This window comes from Lepidochelys kempii, chromosome 18 (assembly GCF_965140265.1).
Source record: "Lepidochelys kempii isolate rLepKem1 chromosome 18, rLepKem1.hap2, whole genome shotgun sequence".
NCBI classification, from domain to species: Eukaryota; Metazoa; Chordata; order Testudines; family Cheloniidae; genus Lepidochelys; species Lepidochelys kempii.
In genome coordinates this window covers 15,062,826-15,075,928 of record NC_133273.1, presented here as the reverse complement: position 1 = coordinate 15,075,928, position 13,103 = coordinate 15,062,826, and the positions used below count along the sequence as shown (strand labels likewise).

Sequence of the window (13,103 nt, the reverse complement as noted above, 5' to 3'; positions counted from 1 at the left end):
ATTTGTTCCAATGATGGGTAAGAGAGAGGCGCCTCTCTGGTGTCACATTAGAGACATTTCTATACAAGGATTTTGTTGTAGTTTATTCAACCAGTAAGCCATTTTGTTAAAATCCTCTCCAACCCCCACTCCCCTTTTTTATAAGAGACTAAAACTACATCTGCTAAGCAAGGCACCTTTTAAATTTGATTTGATTGAAATTAATCTAATAATGAAGAAATAAATACACTCCTACCATGCGGCTTTAAAAAACATGATACTTAGCTACCAGCTTCAAGTATCGCCCCATCACCCGCTTAATGCAGTAATAATAAAATCTTGCAGCTGCCTGAAATGACCAACTTCATTTTGGAGTACAGCCCTTTAGATCTCGAGTTCAGAATAAAATGTACACCTACCAAAAAGAAGTTGTGTATGCAGTCCATGAATGGTGGCAATACACAATATCTTCTCTGTCAAATAAATAAAAGGCTTAGCTTTACAGTAATGATGTTTTATCTATAACTAAATGACTGACACATACACCTCAGTATTACTTTACAAGCCTCACACACCAAAAGAAACCAACATGTCAAACCAAAGTTCATGATTTTTTTTTGTATATCAAGTCCCCATGAATGTCAAGTATTGTTCCCGGCCTTGTTTTTCCCCCAGATATTGTACATTATGTTCTGATTTGTATTTTTATGGTAGGCATTTATATGGTGTTCATCACTGTAGTGTCCAAGTCTCTCTCAAGAGAAAGATGTACAACCTTATAATTTTAAATTCTGTCCTTGCTAGAAATAGCTGCCTAAACCACCAACACAGCTAATGTACAAATAGCGGATGAAGTATAACACCCTTGCCACCCTGAAAGGCTGTGTGATCAATACAAATTGAAGGTGGTGTGTAGTGCAAGCTTGGCTCTGTTGCAAGATCCATTGTACATTAGCTTCTCAACAGGAGCCCATCCTAGGGGGAAATGTGCTGCTTCAAAATTAACTTCATAACCAAGTGGCTTTGTGATAGCTCAACACCTATGAGAGCTGAAATCAATCCACAAGTACAAAGCAACCACACTGCATTTATTCTCACTTCAATTTTCTGATCAAGTATGGCCTCATGCATGGCAAACCATGGAAAGTAGCTTATTTCTCCAGTGCCCACTTAAGAAAATGTTTGCTTTCAAATGACATCCAAAAGAGTTTTCTTGCAATAAGCTAACGCTAAGTTCCTTTTCCACGAAATATGTCCCATTTGGCTGGATTTTCAAAGGCACCTACGTGATTTAGGTGCAGGAGTCCGGATCACTTAGGCACCTTTGAAAATCCTTTCAGGCATTTTGGATTCAGTTTTCATGAAAGATGCCGAACAAAACAGAAATAACATGGTAAAGTGAGAGGCGCAAGATAGGACAATTGGGTTGTATTCCTGACTCAGCCACTGACTTACTGTGGGATCTTGGAACAAGTCTTAACCTCACCGTGCCACAATTACCCCATCTACAAAATGGGTCTAGTAATTTCCATTTGTACATCAGAGATCTTTGGGTAACAGGAGTTAACTACGTTCAAAGTATTAATAAGTTTCAAAAACTAACTGACCAATGCTCATAACATCCCTGTGAGCTAGGGAAGCATTATCTCAATTTTACAGATGGACAAATAAAACTGGATCATGTACAGTGATCAGAGCACTTACCTTCATGGCAATTCTGTTTCATTTGTGAAAAAACTGATCTGAGAATTAAACAACCCAAGCACTATTTTGTCGTAGGTGCTATCACTCTTCTTCATATTCCCCCAAACCCACTCTCTACTAGAGGCCAAAGGCCTTTATTCAATCTAGTTCTCTCAGCTGGCAGGGGCACAATATATTAAACCAGTCAAGAGATTGCTTTTCAAACTACAGTGTAAAAATTAAAGGCAGGAAATCTGCAAATGGGCAACAAGGATTTTAAAAGAATATACACAGAACAGCTCACTCATTTATTTTTTTTTAAACATCACACTCATACATTAGACAAAATCACTAGAAAATATCCTGTGGGCAACAATCCTGCATCGGCCAGGAGGAGATGAACTAGATGACCAAATAGATCTTTTCAGTCTGTAGTTTCTATGATTCACACAATAGATCATTTCCCATTTGCTGTCTTTGGTCCAGTCTGCATAATTTCCCAGTGTTGTGCAAAAGGAAGACAATCCCAATCCAAGCAAAATCCAGCCCGGATTTCACAGGAGTCTCCATTTATCAAAACAACGCTGTCATGTTGAGTACCATTAACAGATAATGAAAGGAGACAACGGATGCAGTTACAAGCAAAGCACTCCGAGTTCTACAGGCCTAAGCATGCAGCCAAGTGAGCTGACATCTGACTTTATTATAAGTATTATAATTAAATAGAATACCTAGTTTAAGTAACATTACGGTTGTGACACAAGCCAACAAAAGCTAGGAGATTCAAAGATAAGGCTTTGACAACCTGTCATTAACTCCTGCTATCGTATAAGTGTTGTCTTCTGTGTGTGTGTCACACACTACTTGAGTTAACTGGAAAGTCAGCCTTAACTTCCAGTTTCCCAACTTTTGCTGGTTTCTGTGGACACTAACATTGTATACTGCACCTATGTGCTTCAGCTTGTGAAAGATCAAGCACTTAACTGGGCAGAGTGACAAAGTGTATTTTTAAAGGGCTATAAAGGTGCTGCTTTCTAGACACACTTCATAGGACACAAATAATTCATAACCTCTTGTGAGAGCTTTACAAAATTTGAAAAACATGAAATACAGATATACCCCAAGGCCACAAGATCTATAGTACAACTGCTTTCAAAATTCCTTTTGAGAGATTTAGCCATCATCAGGTATGCATAAATATTTCACCCACCCACCAGGCAAACTGCTCCGAAGAAGCTGCTTAAAACCTACCTGAAAAATATATATACTTTGTCAGGCAAACTAATCATGAAAATACTTGATTTGATCATGTAGATCACATAAGATAATTTTAATAATGCATTTTTAATCATCAAAAACTAAAATGTTCGTCATATAACATTTAAAAGCACTCTACACCTACACAGTCCAGTTTTTGCTTTTAAAAACAGGTTTTACACACTGTCTGGTTACTGTGAACTCTGCCAAGCAAAGTGTGTTAAGCCCATTTTCAAGAATAACTTGATCTTGACTGTCTTCTAAAAGAAGGTTTAACTTTCTTTTGCCTGGCTCTCACGAAAGCTTATGCTCAAATAAATTTGTTTATCTCTAAGGTGCCACAAGTCCTCCTTTTCTTTTTGCAGATACAGACTAACATGGCTGCTACTCTGAAACCAAACATACCACAGTAAGTCCATGTTAAGCCGAACCTATTTTTGAAAATGGATTTAACTAATGTGGCTTTTTCAGGACTTTATCTACACCAGGCTCTCTTGCCAGGGTTTTTCCATTGTTCACACCGCTGCTGGTACTGCCCCAGTATTGTTGCAGGTCATCTCCCCCACACCCCCACTCCCATTTTTTTTTGGCCAAAATTCTTACCTGTACTAATACTTGGTGCACCCCCAATGGTAGGAACAACAATTGGAAATCTATGGTTAAAAATAAGCCCAATATACAGCTAGCCTAAGGCTGAAAAATTACAAGACAAAAGCTACTCATTACAGCAGTTAACTGCAGACTTTTATGACCTCATCCAGATATGTAAACGGCTTGGCTACTAGTGCCAACAGATCCAAACCAAAGAAAGTGCATTAGACACCTCACTGTATCAGCATGCGTTTTGCAATGGGCGTTGAAAAGTCTGGCACTGTTTACTGTAGGAAGCAAACTCTTTTCAAACCTGTTTTTGTGAGCCAGAAGTGACCTACATTCTTCACCAGTGTTAATAATGGATCTTAGTATAAAGAGGGCTGAGTGTAGACGGTTTCGTAGGTCTTATTAAGAGCTAGGTATTGCTGTTTACATACTGAGCGAGTTTAGAGAATTTGAAGTGCCAGAAACTACCACAATCTTGTCTACACTAGCAATGCTGCCAGTGGAGCTGCACCAGTGGTGGTAAAAAGGACTGGAGGGGAGGGGAGGGGAGAGGAGGGAGAATCCCAGGAGATGCCCTAGTGTAGACTCAGCCGCAGCATGCTGCGAACCTCTATGCTATGATCTTGTTTACACTATAAAACATATCTATGGGGAATCTACTTTCAACAGTATCGTCAGCCTAACAAAGTTTCAGCTGTGGTCTCTCCTAGGCCATAGCACAATTGGGGAGATGCTAAAACATGATCAGAGTCCCATCTCTGGTACAAGATGGAAGGGTGTTTTGGCTAGATCTCTAACAGGACTCCTTGTACAGCAGAGGCAGTTCCTAAACCAGCACACTAAAATACCTGTGTTTTTGTTTTGTTTTGTTTTAAATGTGGTGCAGAGCAGCCAATTTTTAGATAAGCCATTTTTCTACCTCCCTAGAATTCCCAGACAGCACCTGTGTTCATTATGGATTATGAGCCTCCACAATTCCATTTTTTTAAAAGCTCTCTTAATTATGTGGGGAAGAGACCACCTGTTAAACCACTCACTACCTTACATTCCTACAGTTTAAAAATAACTGAAGTTTTTTAAAATTTCAGCTTTTGAATAAGGAAAAAATACCTCTCACTTTGGATTTATACATTTGAACATCCAGTACAAAAACCCTGAAAGTAACCATTAATTTTGACACCACTTTTATGCCCTGAGAAAGAAGGCCTTACCAGACAGGTAGAAATCCCAGAACCTCAAGTGAATCCTAATCTCATTGTCAGCCAATTAGACCATTCTGTTCCGCAACATTCCAAGCACTCATCTTGCCATAACTGTCACCTGCTGTGTGGAGTGCTGAGAATGTGATTTTACATCATCTCCTAACTCAGAGGACGGAAAGACACAGGAAAAACGCAACTTAAAACATTTTGCAATAGCAATAGTGATCATGGATCAGTATTTACCTGTCAGCTAACAGGCAAAGTGCTGTTACCTTTGGCTTAAGGACCTGTAAGAAGTATTGAAACAATTACCAATGTATAGACTATGTACAAAGAACACTGAGGGCAGTCTGGTACATCAGTTCCACCTGAGTGACTCTGAAATCTCCACAGGAAGGAGGAGAAGACAAAGTTCTTTCACCGAAGAGCTTATGGATACGGACAAGGTATCTTACATACTACAGGTTGAACCTCTCTAGTCCAGCACCTTAAGGACCAGTGCCGAACCAGAGAATTTGCCAAACCACGGGAGGTCAATGCAGAGTGCCAGCAGGTCTCCAAAGGCACGGGAAGTAGGGGTGTGGGGCATGCTACAGCACCCCCAGCCTTTGTGCCCAGCCGCCGGCCCCTGGCCTGGGGTCCCAGCCACCGGACCCAGGTTCTCCCCCTCCCTCTTGGGGCTTGAACGTTGCAAATCAGCTGTTTGCAGCGCTCCGGAAGTGCTGGGAGGGAGAAGGAGTTGGTAAGCGTGGGGCCACCAGCGCGCAAGAGGCATGGGGAGAGGGGCAAGAGGAGGGAGCTTGTTGCCAGTGGATGCTCCACACCCACTAAATTTTTCCCATGGGTGCTCCAGCCCCATAGCATCCCCAGAGTCGATGCCTATGCCGGACCACAGATGTCGCCAGATCAGGGAGTGCCAGATGAGAGAGGTTCAATCTGTACCCAGTTTTAAGACTTAATTCAGAGCAAAAGACCTCTCTATTAAGGTACATAAGAATGAATTAAACAAAAAATTTCCATAATTGTTGTCCGCCTTTATTGAATACTGATTTTTGGTTACTAGGATAACAGTCTGTCCATCTTGTTCACCTTTTGAGGTCCTTCCCCAGACATTCTCACATCTACGGTTAAAAGCACTCTCGCACAATTCTAAAATACACTATGCCCTTAAAGTATGGTAACTAATCCAGTTTCAAAAGTTATGGAAGTGTTGACCAGAACACTATCACTTAAGATTGTAATCTTCTACTTTCTGGGATTTATAGTTATACTGCAGAGTTTGAAAACTTAAACTTTACCAACATGCTCTCAGCTGCAACTGCCTTTTTTTAAAAACCCAAATCTGAAAGAAAAATAGTCCACATAAGCAGCTATTTACCCAAAGAAAAGTAGCTAACTAGCATGCTGAGTAACCAGCTTTCAGGTACACCCATCCATGAACAAAAAGCACTGTTACAGTATACCATATTGACAAGAGACTCCAGGAAGTACACATCAACATAACAAAGCTACCACACGAGTTAATATCTTCAAGTCTCATGCCTCATCTAAACCAAGATTTAAAATTGTGTGAAGCTAGAACATGTCTACACTATACTTTTCAGTTAAAGCCTAGGTTCCCTATTATGCTTTAACTCAAATTCAAATTTAACTTAATTCCTCGGGGGGAGGAATAGCTCAGTGGTTTGAGCATTGGCCTGCTAAACCCAGAGTTGTGAGTTCAATCCTTGAGGGGGCCATTTAGGGATCGGTCCTGCTTTGAGCAGGGGGTTGGACTAGATGACCTCCTGAGGTCCCTTCTAACCCTGATATTCTATGACTCTATGACTCAAGCAGGTTTGCAGACATCAGCATGACATGTCCACAGCAGATTCAAAAGTGTTAGTTGCAGCATGTTAGCCAGCATATTGTAACATACCTTTTCTTCTCATCTAGACAGGTCCTAGAGCCAGTTTCACAAACCAAGTACACTGAAGTATTTCAACAGTACTCACACAGCAGTTCAGAGTATTGAGGATAAAGTTATTCCCCACCATCTGAGCTTTTTCCTATGAAATACGACTAGCAGCTTTCTTAAATGTATCCTAGAGAAATGTGCACGGGTACGAAAAACCCAGTCTCTCTCTAATAAACCATTTTTATGTTTAAAAAGGGGGGACGGGGGAGGCACCTGAATTATTTACAAAACATCCTAGAATATTATTTGTTCTACAAACTTCTCTACATGGTCAAGAGTCAAGCCACGACTCTTCAAAGTGCAGTGCTCTCTCCATGGTAATATTCTGAGGTATGCAGCTCTGCCAGCGATCTAAAGCTTGAAACAAACTCTCAAGGTGCCTTAAGAAGTCCTAGTAAGAGGGAGCACACTTTAAAAGACATTTGCCACTTACAGTGCAAAATTCACTGGAGATCAGGTTGGATATATGTTCCAAGACAATTGCACTTTGAAAGGACAAAACAGTTAGGAAGAGAGATCTCTCTCTCAGTGAGGAGTTGTGGCTAAAATGACAAAGAGGGTCATATGAATGAATGAGCTGAGGAACTCAGGGACTTGGCAGGATGTTTAAGATGAGGTCCTTTATGTACTTAGGTATCTGCTAAATGTAATAAATTCAGTTGGGGGAATCTGACCAAGCTGCTAGAAGGCAAGTGGTGAGAAAGACAACTTGAAACCCCAGCTGGAACTTTCACAGCAAGAAATCAAAACAAACTAGGCTAGATAGATAGATATTTCAGCAAATCAAAGAAATTAACTTACACACTATTTCTCCCTCTGGTTTGTTTCCCTACTACTTAGCAGCAAATATAGAAGTTAAGCAGTCTTTTTCTGAAAATGCCTGCCCTGGGAAGAAAGCAAGAAATGGCACACTGTAAACGCAAAACGTGAAAACAAAAACTAAGAGCTTCTGAGTCTGTGGTACAGATAAAGCAAGACACCAACCTGTTGAGTAACTTTTTGCACTAAACTGCAGCTTCTCTTGAACCGAAGTACTTTTTATTTTAGAAGATGCCATTTTAAAAACAAGAGACAGACAGCTGGACAGACAGTTTTCAAGACAAAATGAAAAAAAGTGTAAAGGAATGATTTACCTAAATAACGTATATTGGCTTTTAATCAAAGGATAAGCAACGTTACGGAGTCCGCACTAACTTAGCTTTAGTTGATTTTTTTTTTTTTAAAGTAAAAAGGAAACATTTGGAAGTATGAACTTCTGATTAAAATAGAAGCAGGAAGGGGAGGAGTGAGGCTAATGCATTTCTTTCAACTTTTTTATCAATGCAATTTTAAACCAACAATGAAAGCAACCCTGATCTCTCCTCAAGATTTTAGATATAAAGGAACTTTGCAAATGGAAAATATGATACCTCTATCAACAGCCTGCGGTATGTTTAAACTATTATAATGTAAAGCATGCTCATTCTCACAAGTTAAAGGAAATGACTGCCAAATGCTTCCTTTACAATCTCTCCAGAATAGGGCAGATCCTTTACTGGGAGATTTTCCTGACATACCTAACGTAGCAGACACTAAACAAACAGATATATGCAAAAACTTGCTGGATTTATTAAAGGCACTGAAAAAGATCAGAAATGTGACTAGAGCACTCAACATCTTTAGTGCATCACTTTTACATTCAAGGATTTCAGAAAATTCAATAGACTTTTTAAAAATGACAATAGCCACAGGACGTGACCATTGCTATATTAATCTTTCCCTCAGGAGGGTCAGATAAGCTTTAAAAACAGGAAGTCTGTACTATAATGCTGAAAATATTTTAACAGTCTGGAACCGCATGCCTATATTTCAGTTGTGGATTCATGTGCAAAGGGGACTAGCCAGTAAAGAAGGTGCAGCACACACATGGAAGTCATGATCTTCAGAAATAAGACCAAAGGGAAAAAAAACACCCTGAATTTCAGTCTAGAAAGAGGATACCTGGGGATGGAACTAATCTAGTTTTTATTTTTAACAGGGATCTGAGGGAAAGGAGAGGCAGGGGAAACTGGGTGTTCCTCCTCCACCACCACCACTCATTTATAATAGCTAACTAAAAAACCATGGCAACAGACGGCCAGCCTCAACTTCATAGCAACAATTACTATTTGTCAAGAATTGATACTTCCCAATTTGTAGATGCTTCCATTGATTAATAGATGTCTTTCGAGACACTATACTAATATGAATCATTGCAACCAAATGTTAGACATGCATCATCTTACCTCCAGGCTGATAATCTGAATTTTTAGGATTGTCAACATAGTAACAACCAGGCCTTTTATCCAAAGGCTCCCTTTCTAGTTTAAAAAGCACGGGAAAAAAGGTACTTTAAAAACTACACTGGTCTGAGAGCAACATGGACCTTAGCTCACATAGAATTATCCAATCAAGTTTCTTGAAGTCAAACCTATTTTTATTTATTTCAAACACACTCGGAAGCATTCTTAAATGCAAATACCGCATACACAAAATTAGGGTCTCTTCCACATAGCTAGGTTGTAAGCCATATACATAAGTCTTAAAACTAACTATAGGAAAAATATTATTTCCTTCACAGATGTATCAATAACCAGGCCTATTATACAATAGTGGAGCAGTCATCAGTTTAATCACCAAACACACACACCTTCAAAATTACTTGTACAAAAAATTATTGATAATTTGCATGGACCTCTAGAGGTACCAATTAATAAACTGTGGTTGGTACTAGAGACACTAAGAGTTTCAATTTGTTTGTATTGCTTAATGTACAGAAATGCTGCCATAAGAAGATTAACTTTGTTTCTGTGACAGGACAGAATGCATCTATATTTATTTATGTTCTCAGTAGATTTTTATACAGTAGGTAGCTATAAGAGTGAAAAACAAAATAAGACCATTTACCTGGCCACATTCCTTTAGAGTATTCTGTGAGTCAGAAATAGGATGACCATCTTTGAAATTTCAAAGTAAAATCACACTGGTCTGGACTAACTTGGGTTCACTCCATCTCTTGAGTAATGCAGTTGGCACAAATTGTGTAAATAAATCTGATGTTTTTAGGAAGGATGTTCAATTTTTCCCTTCACGGCATGTCAAAATGAGAATTTGGCACCAAAGGAGTCCCTGATTCTCAGTTTCGTTGTCTCTTGTTGGAAGGGAAGGGAAACACTACAACCATCAAGGTAGGAGGAAACATTGCATATCAGGTTTTTAGTATTTGTTTAATCCCCATCAGATCTGGACAAGTTATTTCCAACACAGCACTGAACTCAAAATGAATTAACAGTTGAAGAAATGCTCCTCTCCAGTTTTTAACTTGCGCACACATTCTTAAAATTCATAACCTCACTGGGAAAATCCTGTGGATCATACAAATATCTATCTTTTAAACAAACCCAGCATTTTGTTTAAAAAAAAAATCACACAGAATGCCTGTTTTTTAGTATGTTCTAAAGACATCTTCCCTGATGAAAGCAACTGATTACTGAAGATGATACAGTAAAGCACAAACTAATACACATGTGACTCTGAAAAGGACATTACCAAACAACAAATATCCACTTAAGAAAACATTTAAGAATTCTACATGGAATTGTGAGAAAAGCAAGACACATTCATGGACAAAGGGAACAGAGGTCATAGGGATTGTGACAGTTTTCACACACTGTTAAAAGCAGGTTCCTGGCTTAGAAATAAATAAATCACATAGCATTTCAGAACTACTAGAATGGCAAAAATGAATGAGGTACACTGTCTTAACCAACAAGACAGCTTACCAGTAACCATTATCAGTTAGCTCTTCCCAAATATGGTCAAGTTGTAATACGCCACCTACTGCCAGACTCTTAAACGCCATCTTAAAATTACAATAGAACAGCGGCTCTCAACTTTCCAGACTACTGTACCCCTTTTAGGAGTCCGATTTGTCTTATGTACCCCAAGTTTCACCTCACTTAAAAACTACTTGCTTATAAAATCAAATATAAAAGTGTCACAGCACACTATCACTGAAAAATTGCTTACTTTCTCATGTTTACTATATAATTATAAAATAAATCAATTAGAATATAAATATTATACTTACATTTCAGTGTATAGTATATAAAGCAGTATAAACAAGTCATTGAATGTCTCTAGTATGTACTGACTTCACTAGTGCTTTTTATATAGCTGCTTGTAAAACTAGGCAAATATCTAGATGAGTTGCTGTACCCCCTGGAAGACCTCTGCATACCCCCAGGGGTACACATACTCCTGGTTGAGAACAGCTGCTGAAACATTGCAAGTTCAGGAGAGCCATAGAAACCAGAAGTTATGCAGAAACCCAAATTAGTGGTTTGACAGGAAGTTTTTACTCTAGAATTCTGACAAAAACCCCATCTGAAAGCTCAAAGCTGGTAAAAACAAAACCCAACCCACATATAAGCAAGAACACAAGAAGATTCTCTTCCTACTGACTACAGCATTTGAAAGTTTTCATTCTATCCTCAAACACACACATTACTCAGAACATGGACCTACAAGGAATAAAACCAGAGCATATGTATCTGCCTGTGTGAGAGAAAGAATGCTTTCTAGCAATTATAAGTAAAACTTCAAGGTATTCATTAGGTTGTGTAAAAGTTGCATTTTTCAGTAACCTCTAAACACAATGCCTAGCCCTTGATTAGGGTATTGACATACACAGCGTTGAATTTTAATGTTGGTGTTTTGTCGATAAAAAGTATTCATGTACACTTCACAAGTTCATTAATAATCCATTAAGAAGACCTAAATTAAAGCTTGGCAAGCAGCTTCATCATGAAACAAAATCTGCTTCTTCTGGTTTGTAAGAACTGAATGTGCCAAGTGTGACACATTAAGATGTGAAAATACATTTTAAAGGTTAAGCTTTGAAACTATTTCAACATCTCTAATAAAGGTATCATTAAGCTGTTGCAGAACAAACACTAGGGTACTTATTTCATTTCATTTTTAACCTGCAGTCTGCCAAGTTTCAGAAGGGTAATTTTCGACAGACCACAGAGTGTTACTACAGTAAACCCTGAAAGGATATAAACATAAATATGCATGCAATCATGCAGACAATGAGAAGGACCCCCATTTTTTTCCAGCATAAAAAGAAGAAAAAATGCCACAATTTCAAATCATTCACATAAGTGCCATTGTGCTTCTTGCACTGTGTTTAGTTTCCCTGGGAATGCTGACATGTGTACTGCAAGTAGTGATTGAAGAGTCAATTAAGTGCGGGGGGGGGGAGAATGCTTACAGCAAAATTTTAAACTAAAAATAATCCATTTACAGGCAAAGGCAACACTTGAAAGCTAGCTAAACTATAATCAAAGTCTGTATTTCCAGCTTTGATAGTAAACACAGTTGTTAAGAGTGGTTAAGACATGAGATCGTAAGTGTGCAATTTCAAGAAAGGAACATCTGTTTTACCAACCATACCATTCTAGTCTCCCTCACTCATGCTGAAGTTATGGTAGGTGCACTCTGGACACTAGTTCTCTACCCTGACTTACAAGATTACCAACCCAAAAATATGGGAGACTCTCCCAGCCCCTAAATGAAAAAGGAACTTATGAATTTTTCCAAGTGAGTAGGCAGCTAATCACAAACTCAAAATGACACCCTGCTTCTGCTGCCCGCATTCTCTTCAACCGCAGATGAACACATCTACCGCATTTCCTCATTTGCGCAATGCAAAACAGAAATGGCAGAGCTGCAGCAATCTCAGAAAACAAGAGAACTATTCTAAATTTTAATGAAAAAGTTAAAGTATGCATGTTACAAGCCAGTGATCTTGGTCCTCACCAGGGCACAAATCAGGTTGGGGTGCGGGGGATGGAACGACAATTCCTGAGTTAACACAACAAAACTGTTCTTTTCAAAGGAAAATATTTCCTTAATCAACAAATATGATTCGCCCTCAGTTTAGAAAAGGAGCAGATGCTGTCTGACATTCTTTACTTTGGCTGGTACTTCACCCAAAACTCCAATTTCCAAATTGGGATAAAGCAGAACCCTACAAGCCTAAAGAAAAGGAGTACTTGTGGCACCTTAGAGACTAACCAATTTATTAGAGCATAAGCTTTCATGAGCTACCTACAAGCCTAAAGGAACAGCAAACCATTAACCTACTCACGACAGATCACCAACAGCTCCAGCTCTGTGAGATACCAGGTACTCTCAGCTTTTACTAACATGAAGAGGTGCTGAGAATGATCAGCACCTTTGCAGCACCAGGGCCCCAAAAGCAGAAGGTAGGGAAATCAAGAATCCTTTGGTAATAAGAAATCACTTTGTACCTTCCCCCTCCCCACACTTTCTCCATTACAGAAAATACAATAGAGTCCCAGAATTGTTAAATCGTGTCTAAGTATTCTGGCTCTCAAGGG

At 39.0% G+C, this 13,103-nt stretch overlaps 1 protein-coding gene across 4 annotated transcripts in view; it reads right to left on the bottom strand.

Moving 5' to 3' along the window:
- Nucleotides 1-13,103, bottom strand: part of RERE (arginine-glutamic acid dipeptide repeats) — a 402,477-nt gene that overhangs the window by 321,790 nt on the left and 67,584 nt on the right. The gene's annotated exons all lie outside the window — the stretch shown is intronic.